The sequence below is a fragment of the Drosophila ficusphila genome, unplaced genomic scaffold, assembly GCF_018152265.1.
Source record: "Drosophila ficusphila isolate 14025-0441.05 unplaced genomic scaffold, ASM1815226v1 contig_791, whole genome shotgun sequence".
NCBI classification, from domain to species: Eukaryota; Metazoa; Arthropoda; class Insecta; order Diptera; family Drosophilidae; genus Drosophila; species Drosophila ficusphila.
Genome location: NW_025064737.1, coordinates 12,849,005 through 12,869,196, shown reverse-complemented (window position 1 = coordinate 12,869,196; position 20,192 = coordinate 12,849,005). Strand labels below are relative to the sequence as shown.

The following is a 20,192-nucleotide window of genomic DNA, read 5'->3' as shown; positions in this document are numbered from 1 at the left end:
GGAATTACATAATTTTGGTGTCTCTTTTTTGGGTCTTTTTCGTGTCTCTCTTTTGGGGTCCCAAAGGGAAAGCGAAAGTGTTCTTTTTGGAATGCCGCTTGTGTTTGTTTTATTTATGAATGGTGATTATGAGACTTAATAATTAATTGCCAGCATACGTTGTGATTTAATTTTTGTGCGTTAACCAGTTGCGCGACTCGCTGTCTCTGTCGCACCCACATATGGTCATAAATCAAATAAGAAATTCACACCAGAAAAAAGCGACAAACAAAAGAGACGAAGCGATGAACTCCCTCGCTCTGATCAGAACAGAAAGAAGCAGCAACAGTATTTGCAGCTGCGCCGCACGATCATTTCGCATTTTTTTCCCCACTGAGCCATTTTTAATGCGAAAATCTTGCGGGCGAAAATTGTCCGCCGCAGTTGGCCAAAAAGCATAAACAACACATTTTTATGGGACGCCGGTGGCGGCGCATGCACACCGAAAGAAAAACCTAGGTTCTTATATGATGTGATGAACAAAATTAAGAACCTTTTTACTTATTTCAAGCATTTTCGTTTTACATTTAAAAATGATTTCAATTAAGTTCATAGCTTTAACTTATAATTAATCATACATCAAATAATATAATTTTGCCAGACATTTCGAAATTATTTTCTGTGCAGCAGATTCGCCCACGATCCAATTTTTGTCTCTCTTTCCCTCTCTGGGGATCTCTCTTTATTCGCAATCGTTGCCAAATTTCATTTCACGCCCGCTGTTTTTGGCCCTACACTGTGAAAGATCCGTTAACTCGTTCGTGTCTGATTGGAATTTATGTAATTTGGTCGTACAGCGAAGTCTCGACAGAGTGAACCATTATAAACCGAACTGCCTATTTTTGTTAATTTAACTTAATTTGTTGTATCCTTAAAAATGTGTGACAAATTAACATGCTTTCGCAATAAAATATTACCATAACAAAGTTATTTTTTTTGTAAAAAAAGTTAAGGTAGAAGAGAGCTTACTTATATACAAATATTTCAGTTCCGCTGCGTCTTATTTCAAAAATCTTTTAGCCCGGCAAAAAAGGCCAATACACATACAAAATACAACAGAAAAATGACTTGAGCGTGGCGGTGTTGACGTTAATGAACTACAACAACAATTATGTTCGTTGTACTCGGCGGCAACAACGGTCAATATAGCAACAACTACATTTCACCGCAGTTCCTTTGTTGTTTTTGCGCTTTTGCTTTTGGTTAAGTTTTTTTTTGGTCGGCCTTTGGCCATAAGGCGAATTTATGCTTGTCCATTTGCTTGCAATTAGTTTCATGAAGTCAACTGCGCGCTAAAATATAGTTATTGTTGTCGTTGGTGTGGTTGTTGTTGTTATGCCAGTTATTGTTGCTCTCCGAGTTTTTCCTTTACTACGCTAAGCTACTTAACGTCACAGCCGCTGCTCGTAGTTATTTATTGTCCGCTGCTGCCGCTGCTGCGTCGACATTTTTGCATTGCACAGTAAATATGTACCACTAATACAGTAAAAATTCTCTAAGGAAATCTAAAAATCGAAATTAGTAGAGCGTCTTAAGACTAGATAATCCGTTAGATTTTCTCGGCTTACCTTTTATCACTTTGCAATGTTTAGTTTTTCTAGACTCTAAATAATTTATTAGGAAAGATTTTTGTAATGTAAGCTTACATCAATTTGTTGCAGTTATTAACATTGTCGTAAAATGTAAATTACTTATACGCCACGTAACCAATAGCAAGTTTGTATAACTAAACATATTTTCAATGGTTAAAAAACGTAAATAGGTCGATCGTATTTGACGAAACATTTTTCAATGACTCCATGTCTAGAGAGTTCTGTAAAGACTCAAGATGCAATTTCACCTTTTAGAAGTTGTTCTGTATTTTCCATTTCTGCTTTATGCTGTGCTGCAATTGTTTGCCCTTCGCAAGGTTGTTCCCACTGTGCGTGGGCGGGCAGAGGGGGTGCGGATATTGTGGCAGTGGCAGCGGTTTTCTAAAAAACATTTTGTTGGGTTGCCAAACAAAAGCAACAGCTGCGTTCGCGTTCTGCTTTGGCCGCCTCGCTTTTGGGCCTTTGTGAATGTGCAGCAAACAGCCTTGTAAGCGCCACCCACACAAAGAGGCGGACCACACAAAAAATTGTATGGTGAGCGAGGCAAAGACTCCAACACAGTCTAGCATCCATCCATCCATCCATCAGTGTGTGTGTGTGTGTGTGAGCCAACTATGACGTGAGCAGCAGCTGTCAAAGTCGCCCACGCCTCAAGTCGCGCTTTAAAAGCGTCATGTGCTCAGCTGAGCGCGTTTCGCTCTCTCTTTCCCCCTCTCGCACTGTCGCGCTCTTTCAGTCCGAAGCTTTGTGCACGTGTTCGTCGAGATTTTCAGCTCCTTTCAGTTTTCAAGCCAGCGTGAAATTTCTTTTAACTTGGAACTACCCTAACTTTAAATTATTGTGCCACAACAAGCTGAGTAAGAACATCCCTGATTAAAACATCCCTCAATTTATATTTACTGTGGCTCTCTGAGAATCTTAGGCTAAATGTTTTTCGCACCATAAATATTGGCCATGAATTTGATCAACAACCCCATTTATTTATTCTGCCAAATTGAGCGCCATAGAAATCTCTAGAGGTTGGCAACTGCACAAAAAACACAAGTCGCCTTTCATCATTGATCGAAGATATCTAATCTACGATATCTATCAAAGAGAATCATGTCTTAAATTAAGAAAGTCATTTCATAAAAATATGTTCCAAATAAAGTTATTTGAGAAATTTTCAAGTGTAATCGTACAATTGTAATTGTGTTTATGCAGACAAACATAAAATCGGATATTTTGTAAAAGGTCAAAGTCGTTTTTATCTTATCAAAGTTTACCAAAATGTGGGCAAAATTGTGCCTCAGTTTCAATTAAAATTGCATAAAAGATTCATGTTACCTGCAACCAACTGTTTCATTCAAGTTGAATTTTTCACCAAATTCATTTCGACCATGCACTTTGTGTCACAGAATTTCTACCGTATTTGCATTTGTATTCGTTTCATTGCACTTTGGGTCTTCGGTTCGGGCCACATACTGCACCACAACAAGCCATGGCATAATAAACTTTGCCATTTGTGCCTCATCTTCTGCCTCCGCCTCTGTCTGGGTCTTCTTCTTTTTGCTTTTTTCTAACCTTGTGCCAATAAAATTGAGAAAACAACCCAAGATGTGCACCGCACACAAAATGAAAAACTTGAATTGTTTCTAACACAATTTTCTTCTGGCCGCCTTCCTATTGTTTGCCCAAAGTGTGCGTGGGGATGGAGGAAAGACGGTGAAAGTGGGGAAAAGGGGCAAAATTGAGTGTGTCGAGCGGCACTTAATTTCTTTCTAGTTATTTTGGCTAGACAACTCGGTTACGGCTCAGCTGCGTCGCTTGGTGGCGCCACTGCGCAGCACTTTTCTAATTAATCTCTCATTTTATATTATCTATCCACCTATTAAACTATCAGTTGGCGCAGCTCTGATCAACACCTTCAATTTTAAAGTGTGAGTGGGCCGCGCCAGGTGAGTGGGCCCGTTAAAAGCGCCGCGGTGACTCAACTCAGCTCAAAAACGCTCTGCTCTTTTCATTCTCTGCGCACACAAAAAGCCTACAGTTGATCACCAGCAGAGACACTGAGAAAAAAAGAGTCTTTCGTACTTCTTCAGTTTGAAGCATTTCAAAAAGTTCCAGAAAACACTGGGATGATAAATTTTCCTCAAATGACAAAGTTTCTTTCAATTTAAAAAACCCATAAAACACTACCTCCTACACTAACTAAGAATTAGTCAGCATATATAAACAGCTGTTATGGGTTGGGTCCGATTCAAAACAGAAGTAATTAAGCTTTAAAGGGAAGTGCAATACAAATTATTCGGTTTTCTTGTTTTGAAAACAGTCTTAAGTCTTTAAATCGATTTTTCCAGTGCAGTAAATTGACTTTTGCTCATATGTGCGAACATTTGTACGTGCCGATAAGGTGGTGTAAATATTTGCAAACAATCGAGCAGCTCACCTGGACTCGCACATAATGTACCGGTCGCTTTTAACTTCTCCACTGTTTTCCATCCCCCCCACACTTTCTCGGTTTTCGCCGTGTCATTTACTCGCCAAAGTTTTCGTTGGTTGTGTTTTTTTTTTATATGTTGTCGTCGTTGTTTGAGTGGTGGGGCTGCCTAAAAGTCTGCGCTTATCAACGAATTTTCAGTGGGGCGTGCGGGCGACTCAATTTACTTATTGCCGCACCTTAACCGCTGAGGCAACAAATGCAGAAACAAGAGGTGAGAAAGAAGAGCGCCCTGGCAGAAAGCGAAAAAATGCATGATTCATGCGCTTGGTATTTTGCTTTGCTGCGGAGGTGTGCACTGAAAAAATGATTGGGTTTCTTATATGATAATAAAAACAGAAGCATGACATATAAAATGAGTAATATGCATATTATTAAATTATAAAAAGTTACGGTTTTCAATCTAATCAGTATATTTCAGTGAAAAGTTGTATGGGTTTTTCTTTTTTTGTTGGGTATAGCAATGGGCGGTGGTCGGTAAGTGAGTGGGGAAAACTGGTGTGGGTGGTTGGGTGTTGTGTTTGGGGAGCTTTCGGTTTTGCCGGCTGCTTGCTTGTTAATTTTAATTGATTTTAATTTGATTTGCTTAAAGTGAATTTTGTTTGGCCAACGCCAACGTTTTTTAGACATTGCTCCTTCTTCTCCCCCGCCTCCTTCTCTTAGCTTTTTGCTCCCTCTGCTCTTCAAATAAATTATATTTCTGAGCACATATATTGGGCTGAGGAATGGGATGCGAACTAGCTGACCCACATACCGCCTAGACAAATGTAACTTGTAGAAATATTTTTCTTAAATATTGCAGTGGAAAAAAAGCACTTTGCATGCATTGCATTCGCCTACCCACACCCCCACTCCATCCCACCCAAACAAACAAAAGAAGCATAAAAACAAACACACTCGAGAGCTGCATTTCCCCAGTTCTCTGGAGGATCTTTCACCTGCCAGCCTTTGCACTTTGTTAGCTCGTTGAGGTGCCGCTGGGAGTCGCTGTCGACTTGAGTAGCTGCTCCACCAGCTCCCACCTGAGTTTTCCGCTTTCCACCGCTTTTCCCGCCTTCCCAGCCTTCCCAGCCTCACCTGCGCTGCTTGTGAGCTTAATGAAATCCGCAATGTTACCCACGTACATAGACACACATAAATTCCTTGTTGAGCTTGAGGCGTTCCTTCACTTTTATGACCCTGGAAAAGGGTATTTCGAATATTAAAACAGTTTACTGATGGAAAGGCAGGAAACTGATGATCTTTGTTAGTTATCTCTTGTAACAATATCGTGTTTCTTTTACATTCAGTGAAAAGTAGTCCTATTATATTTCGAATGATATTCATTATTACATTGACACTAAAATGTAAGATATTTTTTAATTGATAACTTTCTTTAATAAGGATTAAAAAAGAGTATTTCAAATATTCGGCTACGAAACGAAAGTACGTCTTAATGCATTTTCCCGCTGTCCGTTGTCAGTCAAGCGGCAAAGGAGAATGCAAGTCGCTCGGATGAGTTGTTTGCACGGAGGTGTGTTTGCGTTTGCGGGTGTTTGTTTGTCTGGATGTATTCGGATGAAAGCTGGAAGGGATGTGCAGTCAGCCATCGACATGCTTTTGTGGGCCCCTGTCTTTTGTTGCTTTTATCCTGGCCATAAAGTTCAAGGAGCTGGGATGAAGCCGCCCCGCATGTCCTTCCCTTGGTTACACACATTTGTCAGCGCCTTGTCTTGGTATGTGCACTGGACTAAAATTATAACTTAATTCAATTTAATTTTTTAATCAATGTAAATTACCTTAACTAGTCTAAACAAATGAGATTCCATTTCAAAATTTGTTGATTATAAACGGTAAACTTTCCCCTGCAATGTTAGATTTAACTCCTTTTTCTTTAGTGTAATACTGGACCTGGTGGAGCAGATGATGCTGGGAATGCATTTTTATGCGCATTATTAAGTAATGCTAGGGGTTGAGGTCGCGTTGGTGGAAGAGAAATCGCTTTGCTTCTCAACCAAGCCGTTTAGAAGTATTTATTGTGGATTCCTTAAATGGGTTTCCACAGCCAGAAGGGAATTACAGAAGTCCGCAGAAATGGAATTTGGAATGTGATGGCAACTGAGAGGATATTGAAGAAAATGCATATCAAAGGGTTGTTATAAAAAGGAAACGTTGCTATCAGAGTTTTTAAGGACTTTGTTCAATATTTTCAATGGATTTGCATTCCACGACGGCTGCGAAAATCAATTGATATCGCGTATATTTTCGCAGTCTCCTTTTAGTCAAAAAAAAAATAAAAGTAAGGAATAATTAAGAGGGATATAACTTGAAAAAACATTCTTGGTTCTCTTCTTTTAATCGCGATTACTAAACTATCACTATCTAGCTTTGTTAGGGTACTTTTACCTATAAGATCTTTGAAATTGATTTCTGGGAATTTTTATTTATCGTTGTCTCGTACATTGTCAAGCCAGCTCAAATGTAAACTCACTCATAAACTTTTTACAGGCTGATTGAGAAAATGCCTCGCCAGTTCATTTATGTCATAGTTTTTGCCCCTCGTCACTGCGACCGCAAATTGTTTATTTACATTCCATCCGGCGAAGCCAACATATTCGAGGCTTAACACCGAAAAAGCGGAGACTGCAAAGTTTGCAGAACTATTTTCGAAAGCGACACAGGATGGTGGCATAGTGGCATGGTAATGGCTGCGTCAGTGGATCAGGTAAAGGCGGTGGCGCCGAAAAGTGCAACATTGGTTGGGGAAAAAGCCCTCCTATCCCCGGCCAGGGTTGTCACCTCCTCGCGCCGTCCCTGCCCTTTGAATTCCCCTTCATATGCAATCATTTTAAATCTGGGTAAAAATACAGCCACTTTGCCGTGCAGGCTCATCAAAAAAAGATGCGAATATGTGTGCCAGCCCAACCTGCACACAAATAAATATATATACATAGACATATGCAATATATACATAGTTGTATAAACATGTATATATGTATTGGGCTATATGGGTTATATTTGTGGGCTGTCAGGTCGGCGTAAAAAGTATAAATAAAATAATGCAAAAAAGGGCAAACCATTCAAAAGGGGGAAAAACTTTTTCTGGGCTCACTGCCCCTGCCACTTTTCTCTTTTTATTTTGAGCAGTGTAGCAAATATGCAAAACTCGCACACAACAACACGCTCTATACACACACAATCAAGCAGCTGCAGACTTTTGGCATTGCCTTGCGGTTTTTTAGGAAAATGGGGGGAAAAGTGCAAGCCGCTCTGTCGCTGAAAATCCTAAAATGCTTAGCGTGGCAAAATCAATTTGATGCCATTTGTTAAAACGCTTTATAGCTCAGTGTGTGAGTGGGCCATGGATGTGTGTGTGAGTGTGTAAGTGCATTAAATATGTATGTGTGATGGAGAATTTTCCGTGAGAGATTTTCGGTGAAGTGCCGCCTCAGAGAAGTGAGACTTGGCGAGGCAGCCCTGGCATCTGTACATCCTGCTGGAGGATATTATGAGCACATTTCAATGTGAGATTTTATTTCAATGCAAGAGTGCAAAGGACCTGCTGCACTTACAGCTTAATATTTTAATACTCCCATTACATGGCAAAAAGTGGGCAATATGTGGCAGATTTAGCAATCAATCAGCTTGCATTGGAAATGAAATAATAAATCGATTTAACCCTTGTTCACAAATATTCTCAGCTAAATTAAAAGATAATAATAACTACGAATTGAAACCTTATTGAATAGGGCTACTTATTCGCCCCATATTTTCATAACTAAATAGTATTTCATTGCTTAGAGGCTTGACCTTCTTTATTTCCTTTTATTATCGATTTGTACGGATATAGGGTATCCAAAATTTGAAAACCAGCTACCAAATTTCACATTTTCTTTTATTTTTATGCCACTTTTTCGTCATCGCTGCGGGTGTGTTTGTTGGCCAGTGTGTGTGTGTGTGTTCTCGTCTGTTTGTGTATGTTTAATGCCTTTGTGTTTGTGTTTAGCGCTCGAATATCGGTCAAGGCTGGCAATGCAGCCAACTGGCGCACATTTAGGCGACGTTTAGTTGTCGCTTCAGCTGCCTCAGCCGCTGCCTCCTGCTGTCTGCCACCGCCTGTGCCTTGTGCCTCATTTCTGGCGAAATATGCCACTAAATCAACACGCTCGACGCTGCTGCAACCAGCTACTAGCGAAAAAAAGTTTAAGCAACTTTAATAACAAGAAACATAATGCCCAAAATGTTTCTTATGTTCATCGGTAGAGGTTTAAGTTGTAAAGTAAATATTTATGAAAACCAAAGAGAAGAAAGTCGTGTAAAATAATTTATATAATAATTAATGCTATGTAGTATAATACAAATATATTTTTGTATATTTTAAATTATAGTTACTTTCGCTCAGTGTAGAGTACCACCCCACGCCTCACCGACAACACGTCTGTTGGCAACTCACCTGCGAAATCTCGCTGCTGGCGTTAATGACATTTCAACATAGCTCCCACACCGCCTGCTCTTTCCTCTCGTAGAATGTACTCACCTGCCTCAAAGTGCTGTGCATAACAATGTACAGGGTAGCATAGCCCCCAAAAAAGTGTAGTAATAAGGTCAAGGATGTCGTTCTCTCTTTTTTTTTTGTAGCTCCTGTGGCGCGCACGCCATTAGAAGCTCAACCCAGACCCAATTTCCCGGGACTGTTCTCCCGTGGGCGTGGTCCTGTTTAGTGCTGATTAAGTGCCCACAAAGTCTGCCCCAAATGTCCGATGGCAGTGGCGTGTTTGTTGTTCCAGTGGCGGCTGCACCAAAATTGCATTTGTTTTTTGCCGCTGGGAGGCCGTCACTTTTGAGCCGGAAGTTTGCGTGAGTTGCAGAGGGAAAAGCGAGGGGAAAAGGCGGAAGGGGTTTTTCGGGGTGGAAGGAGTTGCCTAGAGGCGGTGCCGATGGGCGTGGCTGCTATGTTGTCCGTGATAAATTGAGAGGCGGTTGTATTTTTGGCCAAAAACATCAACTATTAGCGTGTGTTGACGGGGAATGTAAAATTAAAAAAGGAAATGGATAACTATTGGTAGTTTAAGTGCTCTGGATAAAAATTAGCATGTTTCTAGTTTAAAATGTAATATTATCGATATTGACTTTTCCGACTACTGTCCTTTAATAGTTTTTTTCCATCAACTCAAACATTGTCTGAGTTAATTACCTTTAAAAACTTAATATTACTTAAACATATTACATAATCGTTGTTGTTTTGCAGACTAATAAGAATGTATGGTAAATTTTATTGAACATAGCTTTAATTTTTTCCCCTTCGTTATTCAAAGCTATCTACAATTCCCGACCACAAAGAATTACAAATTTACAACGCAAACAATTTCAAATGAGACAACCACTGAAGTAAAAAAGTGGCCTCATTAAAAAAGCTGGTTGTGCTTCAGCTTAAATCAAAGCGAACCTTATCAATTAGCGAGGCAAAATTCGATGGAGAGGGGGATTTAAGGGAGAGAATGGGGGAGTAAACCCAGACATCGGGAAAGCTCTCAGATTAATGCTGCATGTATAATCCTGTGGAGCGTAATTACCGCAGCTAACGCTAACCCAACACAACCGCAACTATCAACACACTGCTTTGATTAATTATATGATCCATGTTTGGTTTTCCAAACTCCCTTCCCGGCTCCCTCTTTTTCGTTGCCTGTGGCTTTTGTAAAATTAATTAAGTCGAAATGAAACAAACCAAAGCCCGACTTTGTTTGATCAGCGAATAGTAGCTGCCTGTCCGCCAACTGATAAAATAACGCATACGCCGCGTTGTCGCGCGAGCACTTGCCAATTTGTTTGGTTGTCATTGCCCCAAATTCGCTGGCCAACAAATGGCAATCAAGCCAAGAAAGTTGCACGACAAATCATTGAAAAGTGTTCAATGCAGCTTTTCCAGCATCCAACTGCCAGGATGGGAACGAAACCACAGAATTTGGTGTAATCCCATTTAAGCAAGCTGCTTTTCAGCAGTTGATTTGCTTTTGGCTTGAGGCGTGCTTGAAATCTGCTATCAACACTTGTTTATAGAGCTGCACTTCTTGCCGCTTGCCACTCTCCATTTTCGGCCCTCGAGTAAGCTCTTCCGCCAAAGGATTGTGCCCAAAAGGAGAAGCGATTCAAGACTTACGCATTTGTCGTCTTAGTTGCAGCTTCTTGTGATTCAGCTGCTACTGCTGCTCCTGCTGCCACTCCCACTTTTCCCTGAAGCGGCGCCTCTTAATCCATTTGCTGCACTGCCAGTCACACCCACCGGCGTATACACGCCCTGGCAATAAAACTTTTACTCCGACCCTTTCCTCGAGGCCCTAACTTTGCTCGTGAACGAGTGCCTGCAATTTTTCCTCAAAAACCAGAGGCGACGACGATGACAGCGACAACGTCAATGAGCTTTTCTTGGCCAGCCAGCGTCAGTCGCCGATGACAGCGGCTTTTCATACCTCGCAAATTTGAGAGGGTAGCCTAAACTGAGGTGATAATTAAATATTTATCAAAGAAACCTAATCAACACCTTTTGAACTAGTTTTTTTTTGGGATAAAATTTGGTATTTATTAAACTAATAAATCTCATAAAATAAAATCAATGTTTAATGTTCTGTTTTAAATATTTTGAGCTTGTTCTCGAAACCTTTTTGAAGTTCTAACCTTTGTAAGTATTTTTTAAAAGCAACACTTGAAATCTTTTATAGAAACCTCAGTTAATCTTAATTTTTACTAATATTCGGTATACTTTTCGTCCATCATTTCACTTAACCACGTACTTTCGGTTGTTTTTGCGATTCTATTTACTTAAATTCGTTTCTTCAATTTATTTTCGGACTGACCTACATTGATGGCTGTCGACTTGGCCACGCCAGTGCCTTTGTGCTGTCCTCCTTCTATTTCGCCTCAAGAACTTTGGCTGTTTTCGCTTATATGGTACACCAACGAAAAACGTCATATGATTTTTGATTATAATGTCAATGGGACGACATAAAGCTCGCAGCTGCTCTTGGCTGTTATTCTGTAGCGCCGTTTCTTGTTTTAAAAATATAGAAACAAAAATAATGTGAGAATAAGTATTCTAAATGTTTGACAGCTGGAAAACGAATGAAAAACAAACAGGATCAAAAGCTTTTATAGCCAACAGAAAATTTTAATACTCTTTCCAATTTGTTACATGTTTTTTTGCAGCCCAAAAGTAATAAACAAATTTTTGTTAAATATTAAGAAGTTATGGGTAAATTTGTTGAGATGAGAATTTATGGGAAATTATTATTTTCTCTGATTCTCAAGGAATAATAAAAATGTATACCATAAATAAATATTAATTTTACGTAATTAAGACAACCATTTTAAAGGCAAAGAATAACACAAGGACAAGGCTGTCTGAATGATATATGTATAAGGTCAGGGTTCATCGGTGCATATAAACGAAAAGCCTCCAGGGCAAAAAGCGTATATAAAAATGGTCGAATAATGTTGCCGGGCGACAAGAGTTCGCTTTTTCCATTTCCATTTGTTCGAGTCCCCAACTCCCAGTTGCTAACCATTCTGCCACTTTCTTCCGCCATGGGCAATGGCTTCTGGTCCTTTGTTCTCTATCGCTGGATCCTTCTCCTTCCCCTTCCCCTTCCCCTTCTCTTTCTCAGTCTCTATTTCTGCTTCTGTCTCTATCTCTACCTCTATCTCTGCACTCTGCTTCCCGTTTCCTGCGTTTTCGCTGCGCCAAAAATATGAAAATTGCTTGTTGTTTCTGTGGTCTCCACTCTTTCGTTCACTATTCCCAAAACATTAAAAAAAAATTAATGCTTTCTTTATACTTTTAACATAGAAAATAAATTTATTTTGTAAATTCTTAAAAGGTTTAAAAAAATATAAAACTAAAATGATTATTTCCTTATATGCAAAATTAATGTAATAATATTTTGAAAAAGTACGAGGCTTATTGAAAAGTGTTTTTTCACTGTGTACCCATACACACTCCATTCTAGCTGGGGCAAACCCCATCAATTGTAATTTTAGCCTTTGCTTGCTTCTTGTACGCTAAATGTCGTACATTTTAGCTGTTTTGTTGTCTTTCACTTTGTTGTTCTTATTATTACGGCTGTTGAAATAGTTTTATGACATTGTCTGCTTGCTTTGATTTCGTAGTTGGATAGAGAGAACGAGATTGTTTCCCAGATTGATCCAAATTGGTCTGCCTCAACAGCAACTTTTCGATAATTAACATATTTCACTGTGAAATATTTAGCCAGTTGTTGTGGGCCCACTTTGAGCCAAAACAAGCGGAAAATGCGAAACGCATAAAGTAGAAGAGGGGTGGAGGTGATAGTAAAGGGGGCTTTTGTTCTAAGCATTTTTTTTTTTTTTTTTTTTTGAGTTTGTGCCCCGAATTCAGGCCAGCTATAGAAGGATTTTGATTGCCGAAATGGTTGAAGAGCCGCATGGATTTTGGGTGGTGCGGGTAGCAAAAGGTTCTGACATGCAATATTTACCCGCTTTGTCATTCTAAATTGAAAGATTGAAAGATTTTGAAATTGGCAGCATTTTGCCATGATCTATGATAGTTGGCAAAGCCAACCTTTTTGTTATGTGTCGGAAGACACATAAGGCTTTGACATACAGAAAATTCCATAAAATAAACCAAACTTGATAATCTTAACGAATTCTTTAGAGCATGGAGTTGCAGAAAGATAAAACTAAACGAGTTGATATACATTTAAAACAATCATATGTTTACAAATTTCACAATTTGTTTAAAATTCCATATTAACAACTGAATATTCAACTGCTTCTCGGAGCGATGTTTATTAAAGGGGAACTGGAACAAGTGTATACTTAAACTTAAATAAAAACTTTTTCTTAGAAATCCACACAAAAGAGCAAAGAATTCCCATTGAGAATGGTCCGGAACGGATTCGTATTTCATAGTCGACCATGTAAATTAACTTCCACGCGGAAAACCCTCTCATCTGCATTAAGGTTGCGGCTGAGCTGCGTTAAACCTCTCCTAACCGCACACCATCAACATTAATTGCACATACGTGCATGGGTATGTGCACTGGTGTGGGTGCATGTCAATGTGTGGGTGATTTTAATCATAATTTACTAGGCCAGCGGCCACAGCTGTTTGCTTTTCCCATTTTCCGGCGTCAGTCAATTAATAATGCGTCGAATATTAAATTTATGCAAAAAGGCAGCGTTAAGTGCATTAATAACTTAACCCAATAGGGGGTAATAAAAAAAGCAGCTATCTTCAAAAGGCAGGGACGGGCATAAAGCCAATGGAAATTCTGGGAACCAGTAGTTAATTCGTTAAAAATATGAACAACCCACCCTGGCGTTATAAAATAACTATTTTCAATGATTTCCTAACGATTAAACAATTTTATCAAAAATTTAAGCCCTTAAAATTTGCTACTATCTATTAAACTAATTTGGTGATAAGACCCAAAATAATCAATGAAACTGCGCACCTGTTTAATTATATTTTCCGCGGTTCAGATTACTTAATAAGCGTTTCACATAAATTGAGCGACAATTTATTTTGCATTTCATGACAGCCCGAGGGGTCAAACTGTGACCAAAGATCAGAAAATTTAATTTAATTTATAAACTCAGCACCCTCCAACCGAATAATGAATCATTAATTTAGTAAACAAATGTGAAAATATTGTGAATGTGTATAATTTGTAGGCCCACGTAATTGGCAAAATGTGAGAGGGGGAAAATAAATAAACAGAAAAAGTAGAACCGACGAGGATGGGATTCGAACCCACGCGTGCAGAGCACATTGGATTAGCAGTCCAACGCCTTAACCTCTCGGCCACCTCGTCACGTGATTATTTCCGATTGGTTTACAATTGCATGGCTACTAAAAATGTAAATAATACACATTGCAGAACTCACAAAAGTCACCAGTAACTCGAAGCCATAAACGTTTAAGAACACAAGATAATAAATAAATACACAAATAGCAAATCCCTCAAAATATTATTTTGCAAATTGGTCTATGCATCTGTTATTGCAACTCAAGCAAATACAGAACCATTTTTTCTCTGAAAATTCATTGGATAACTAAATACAGAAAACTGCCAAAATGAAAATGAACAACCGACAGTTTTTTGGGTAGATTTAGTTTTATATTCTTGTGGATGTGTTGCGGATGTTTTGGGGCAAGGGTTTTGGGGCGACGCCCACACGCATTGCCATGCATCGTTTTACATTCGAAATTTCACTGCCACTCGCTTGTCTAATTTATTTGCAAATTTGTGAGTGCTGTATTCCCTGCTGCTGCAGCTGCTCCTCCCCTTGTGGGTTTTTATTTTAATTTGTTTTTGTGTATGCATTTAATTATTGTTTATTTTTTCTGGGCGAAATGCAAATTATGTACACTTGAAGCGAGTATGAAATTTGCAAAGGAGTGTGAATAAAGCGAAAGCGGGGCGGATTACAGTCAAGCATTTACTGATTAAAGAAAACAAAGTTTCAGATTACTCTGCCCAGTTTTTATGGGATTTAATGGGGAGAATAACTATGAAAAAGCATTTTTGTTATTGTATAAAGTGTAAACATTTCAATTTAATATTTGTACCTTTAAAATATGAAGTCTGCTTTAATAACTCCCCTTATAGTTCATAGGCTTCCACTGCAGGCCCTAGAAAAGTTTTCAACATTTTATGGAATATTTTAATTTGGTTCTCATGTGGATAAATTTATATTTTCCCTCTAAAAGGCACTTCTGGCGTAAACAGAAAAATAAACAAAATGGGAACAACAGTTGCTAAACTACGCCCTTTCCCCAATTTCCTCGCCCGCTCTTCACCGCCACCTGCCAGCAGTCCTTTCTCGGAAAGAAGCTCTTGAACATCGAGGAGAGATGCTGAAAAGCGCAAAACAAAACAAAAGTTGAAAATGCATTTTAATTACACGCGTCTCAGTGGCAGCGGCCCTTCTTCAACCCAACCCCACCCCCTCCCTTAAGTCATGCAGTCTGCGCTTCCATTTAATGGGTAAAAGTGCTTAAAGCAGCAGAACGCGCCGGTTTGCAACAAAAAAATAAGCAATTAAATTAATTTTCGGTTTGTTTCGGCTCTTTTTTTATGGGCCTGGCCCAGCCAGCCTCAATGCGTCGAAAGTGGACAGCGGTCGGTGAATCGGTGGGTTGGTGAATAAAACAAAAAAAGTCAACAATTAAAAAAGTGTGCCAGCGTTTTCAAGCGGCTGTGCGACAAGTGACAAGGAATGCCGGCGACCTTCGACTGACGGGCCGAAGGAAAGTGGGCGGCGGACTGTTGTTTTCGGGTCGGTTGCTCTGAGATAAGCACAACGACAGTTTGTCATTTTTGCGCACATTCATTTAAATGTCGAAATTAATGAACAACGCAGCCAGCAACATTTGTCAAGCAGTCTGCTTAAGAAGTGCAGTACGCAGCATACAAATTGCTTAACTAATTGGCTAAAAGCATTTTGGGCAAATGCATTTTCTGGCAGCTCGGAATTAATGAGGAATTTTGTCAATGATGCATGCAAAATCAATTCCAAGCTTAAAAACTTTTCCAATTAACTAGAGTTTCTTCAGCTCGCACTCTTTCCGCATAGTTTTTCCGGGGAATAAGTAAGAAGTATATGTATTTATTACTTCGTAAAAAGTAAACCAATATTTCGCTCCATGACTCTATAAAAGTTTATAGGAAGCAGCAGAAAAAGTAAAATCATTTTCGTTTCGATTTTTTCTTTATTTGGGCCACAAACTTTTTATTAATGTTTGTCGCACTTTTCGGTCGGACATGCGGCGCCCGAGTCTAGGAAGCAATTTTATGTTTCGTCCATTGTTTGTTGCCTCTTTTTGTAGCTGGCCGAAATAAACACATTTTTATTACAAAATATTTCGTACTGGATGCGAGCGTTTTATTGCACCACCGTTGACTCTAAATCAAAAGCTTTTTACACTAACTTAAATTATTTGCCAGGCAAAAAAAATCCATGAATAAAACGCATAAATATGTGAGCGTCCTACAAATGCAATGTTGGCCAGCAGCCGGAAATGGTAATAACATCTATATGCACTGTGCATTTCAAAGCGTTTAAACGGGTTATTTTTAAGAAAATAAATATATATTTATATATATATAAATAAAATATTTTAGAATCCTTTCCAATTTACTGTATTGTTATCAGTGAAATAATTCGAGTTTCATGTTTCGTTTGTTTTGTTGAATAATTTTGAGATATAAACAAAACGTAAAATTTGATTCATCGGGCTTTTGGCATTTCCTTCTGAAAAAGATATAACTGTTAGAAGTTGAAATGCATTCCAACGTGATCCATTTACTCCCTTACTTTTTGTTTTCTGCTGATACAAATATATAAATTATAGATGAGCTTAAAGTTTCTTAAATAGGTTTTAGTACACGCATACGGAAGGAGCTCTCAAGTATATAATTCACACTAGCAACCTAATGACTTCTCCTATCGATCGCAATTAGGCCCAAAGTACCTACCCAAAATCCGTGCCAAAATTCAAGTAGGCAAGTGAAACAACAGCACTTTGGAAACCCTTCTGCCAACATTACGTATACGCCACGTTCACTGCTGTTGTGCCGGTGTGGAATTGTCCTGGGCCAGGTTCTCTTGTCTTGGTCGAAAGGAGTGCAACAAAATGTTGCTGATTAAGTGGTTGCCGCAAGCAATTTGCGTCAAGTGAAGCGCGTGACTCTCAACATGTGTCACCCGTACAGTGGAGACTCGAACAAAAAGCCGCCGAAGAGAAGAGCGAGGATGAGGATGAGAATGAGGCGGTGGTGGAGGCATGGAAACAAAAACAAAAGCCACGGCAAAGCCACGATGTGCGACAATTACAACCGTAAATTATGCCACAAGCAACGGCAACAACAACAGCAACAGCAGTCAACCGCAACGCCCCGGCCACGCCCACTTCTGCCGTGGACCGGCGTCAGCCGTTTTGGCCTGGTCCGCCAACTTGGCCACAAAAGAAACAAGCCCAAACGCAACAAAATGGAGCACCACAATAGCAACGACAACTCAATTAAGTAAATGAGTGAAAACCGAGATGTTGTTGCCGCCGCTTATGTTGTTAATGTTGTTGTTGCACGTCGGTTGTTGGATGTTGCTCTTGGCAGAGTGGCTTACTTGTGTAATTAAGTAAGCAAATCACAAAATAATTATCCAGCCCGAGGCACGAACTGCAATCGCTAAGACCCACTACATCTCGATCCCTTTCCGGGTACTTGCTCTCGACGACATTACATCATTTTAATGTACCAAAAGAAATGTAATTATCGCACTCTGTCTCCTTGACAATTAGCTGGCATAACTAAAGCTTAGCTCGACGTCATGCAAAGTCAATTACGCACAGCGTAAATGGCCCACACAGAGTGTCACCCAAGCTGGCTAAAACACACCCACACACACACACACACCAATCCACATCCACAGGCTGAAAAGGACATTTTGTAGCTATTGCGTCCTTTTGCCAGCTGGCCACCTTTTTTCATTCAGGTGAAAGCAAATTTGCCGCGTGCAATGAAATGAATGCAGGTGTGACATGAAATGGAAGTTCTGAAAAAAAGCGAAAAGGGAATTTACGTTGCCTGCAAAAGGCAAAAGCTCGGGCACTTTCTGTCAAAAGGGTCACAAAAACGATTTCGTGAATTAAAACTTTTAAAAGTGTGGATGATAGTTTAAAGTTCCTTATTGGGTAAAATGCATTGTTACAGAATCTAAAATATTTGGTAAATTGGGTCAAATATCAAGTCATGTAGAAGCAAAGAACACAAAAAGGGGAAAAAGAATTGAGCGCGAAAAGTTTACTTAAATTGGGTGAGAATCGCGGACTTTGGTGGAAAACTTTTCAAACTCATACAAGTTGCGTTTTTAATCATCGCCGCGCACTTTTATGGTAAACTATTTAAAGTATGCGCCGTCGATTCAGGCGAAAGTTGGCGATTTATGAGCACCTTCAATCCACTCAACGCACGCGTATGCTACACGTAAATATTACGTATACGTATAGAAAGTCCCTGTTTCACTCCCCCAGGCGTTATTGAACCAACAAAAAGTTGAGCAGTCAGCGAAAATGGCATTTCCGGTTGAAGTTGGCGCACAAACAAAATTCCAGCAATGTCGCGTTTATTTATAAGGCAGCCAGAAATGCAGGCACGCACATGGGCTTCCATTTCCCTGCCTTTTCTGATTTTCAGACTCCACCCACACTCTGATTTCACTTGTTTTTGTTTCGGGTTTGCTTTTTCTGTTTTTGTCGATGGCGACGTTTTTGGCATGCAAGTTTTGCACTTTCCTTTTTCACACTTTTCTTTATTTCTGAGTGACTTTTTGCCGTTGCATGCGCCAAGTGCAGACATCAGGCGAAAACGAGGCAAGACGAGGTCTTAACTAGGTCGATCATTTGATGGCACACGCACACACCTAAGCCCACCCCATCACACATTAAATATTTACCAACACTTTGAAAAATAGGGCCATCTAATGGCCTAAAAGTCGTCGATGTAGGAACATTTAGTCATTTTATCATTTAGGAACATGAAGATATGATTTAATGATTGAATATATACTTAAATATCACAAAATTTCAATTTTTCATAGAAGCACTATTTTATTAGTTTCATGGAGCCATTCCTCATTCCAGTTTCCGCCAGTGGCATTTTAGTGCGAGTGAAAATGGCGTGCGGAAATTATATAAGCTCACTTTATGCTATTAAGGTTTGACTTACTGCCTGCCTGTCTGGTGTCTATTTGTCTGCCCGGTTGCCTCCGGGTGAACCATGTGCTCCCAGTCCGGCCGTAGCCTTCCAATTACATTACCCGAACCGACCCAACCAGACCAGACTCGGATCGGATCGGCAGTGTGCTCCATTTCTCGGTCGCTTCCTTCACGGAAACACGGCAATGGTCGCCCACTTTGAGCCGGGCAAATATTTGCCCTGCCTTCGACTAAAAGGTGATAAACTTGGCATAATGCAATATTTAATGTTTGAACAGGCATTTAAAAGGTTATGTAATGCAGTTATGCTGTTCACCCCTAACTATCCTCCTTATCATCGTTATTATCACTATCATCATCATGATCATCATCATCGACTTCGCCGCCATCACCGTTTGCCATCGTGGTCTGAAGCATTTCTGCCCGGTTGTTTGCCCAGCGCTGATAAGCTTTGAAATATTTTGCACGCTCTTGCATATGCAAATGTAAACTAGATGTGCACTTGGAGAAATATCGGAAAACTTTATTATTTATTATTCTTCTCAATTGAACTTTAAAAACAACAAATTGTAATCTGTTTATTATTTGTATAATTATCATTTAGCTTGTTTATGTTCTAGATATATAATATATTATTTTATTTTATAAAAATACTTTTTAGGTCATTTCATTCCCAGTGTTTTTCGACTATATTCAGGCCCATTCCCAGTCCCAAATCCAGTTAAACTCAGGCCAAATCAGTGACAGGGGAGCATTGGGGAACTATGTGGATGGATAGATGGATGGATGGATGGATAGACCTACGTATATGGTCACAAACATAGTTCCAGCTCCGCTCCCCAGAGCTACTGGGTCTCTGTGTGCGTGTTTACATGCTTTCGACTCTGTTGATTAATGTTGTTGGCCACCCAACTGAGCGTTGAGTAATGCCAAGCAACTTCTGCTTGATGGATAAACGGGACTCAGCAGGTCTTTCCCATCCATCCGTTTCTAGCCCTCTTCGGTCCGCATTAGGGCCAAAAGAATGTTACACTCTGGCCAAAGTGTGTCTGGGGCATGTACATGAAATTACCTGGATGAACACCGAAGTTGCCCATGGGGCGAGGTGCTCAGAGAGTCCAGAGGAATTTCGGATTCATTTGCGGAATTTTACAATCTACTGGATACAAAATAGATAAATGAGATGGGGCTTTTCCAAGAATCAGTTGTAATGGATTTAAGGAAAGTCATATTAATTATATTGCGTTGCCAACATACCTTAAACAAAGAAAACCTAGGTACTTAATTGTATAATTAATATAAAATTTATTCAAATTGCTTATATTTACTGAGAATTTTTTCGATTTTT

At 39.6% G+C, this 20,192-nt stretch overlaps 1 protein-coding gene and 1 non-coding gene across 2 annotated transcripts in view; one reads left to right on the top strand and one right to left on the bottom strand.

The window, feature by feature from the left end:
* LOC108087160 (serine-rich adhesin for platelets) overlaps positions 1-20,192 on the top strand; it is a 47,333-nt gene that overhangs the window by 739 nt on the left and 26,402 nt on the right.
* Positions 13,856-13,937, bottom strand: Trnas-gcu. The gene has a single exon. It is a non-coding gene; the product is annotated as a tRNA-Ser (tRNA).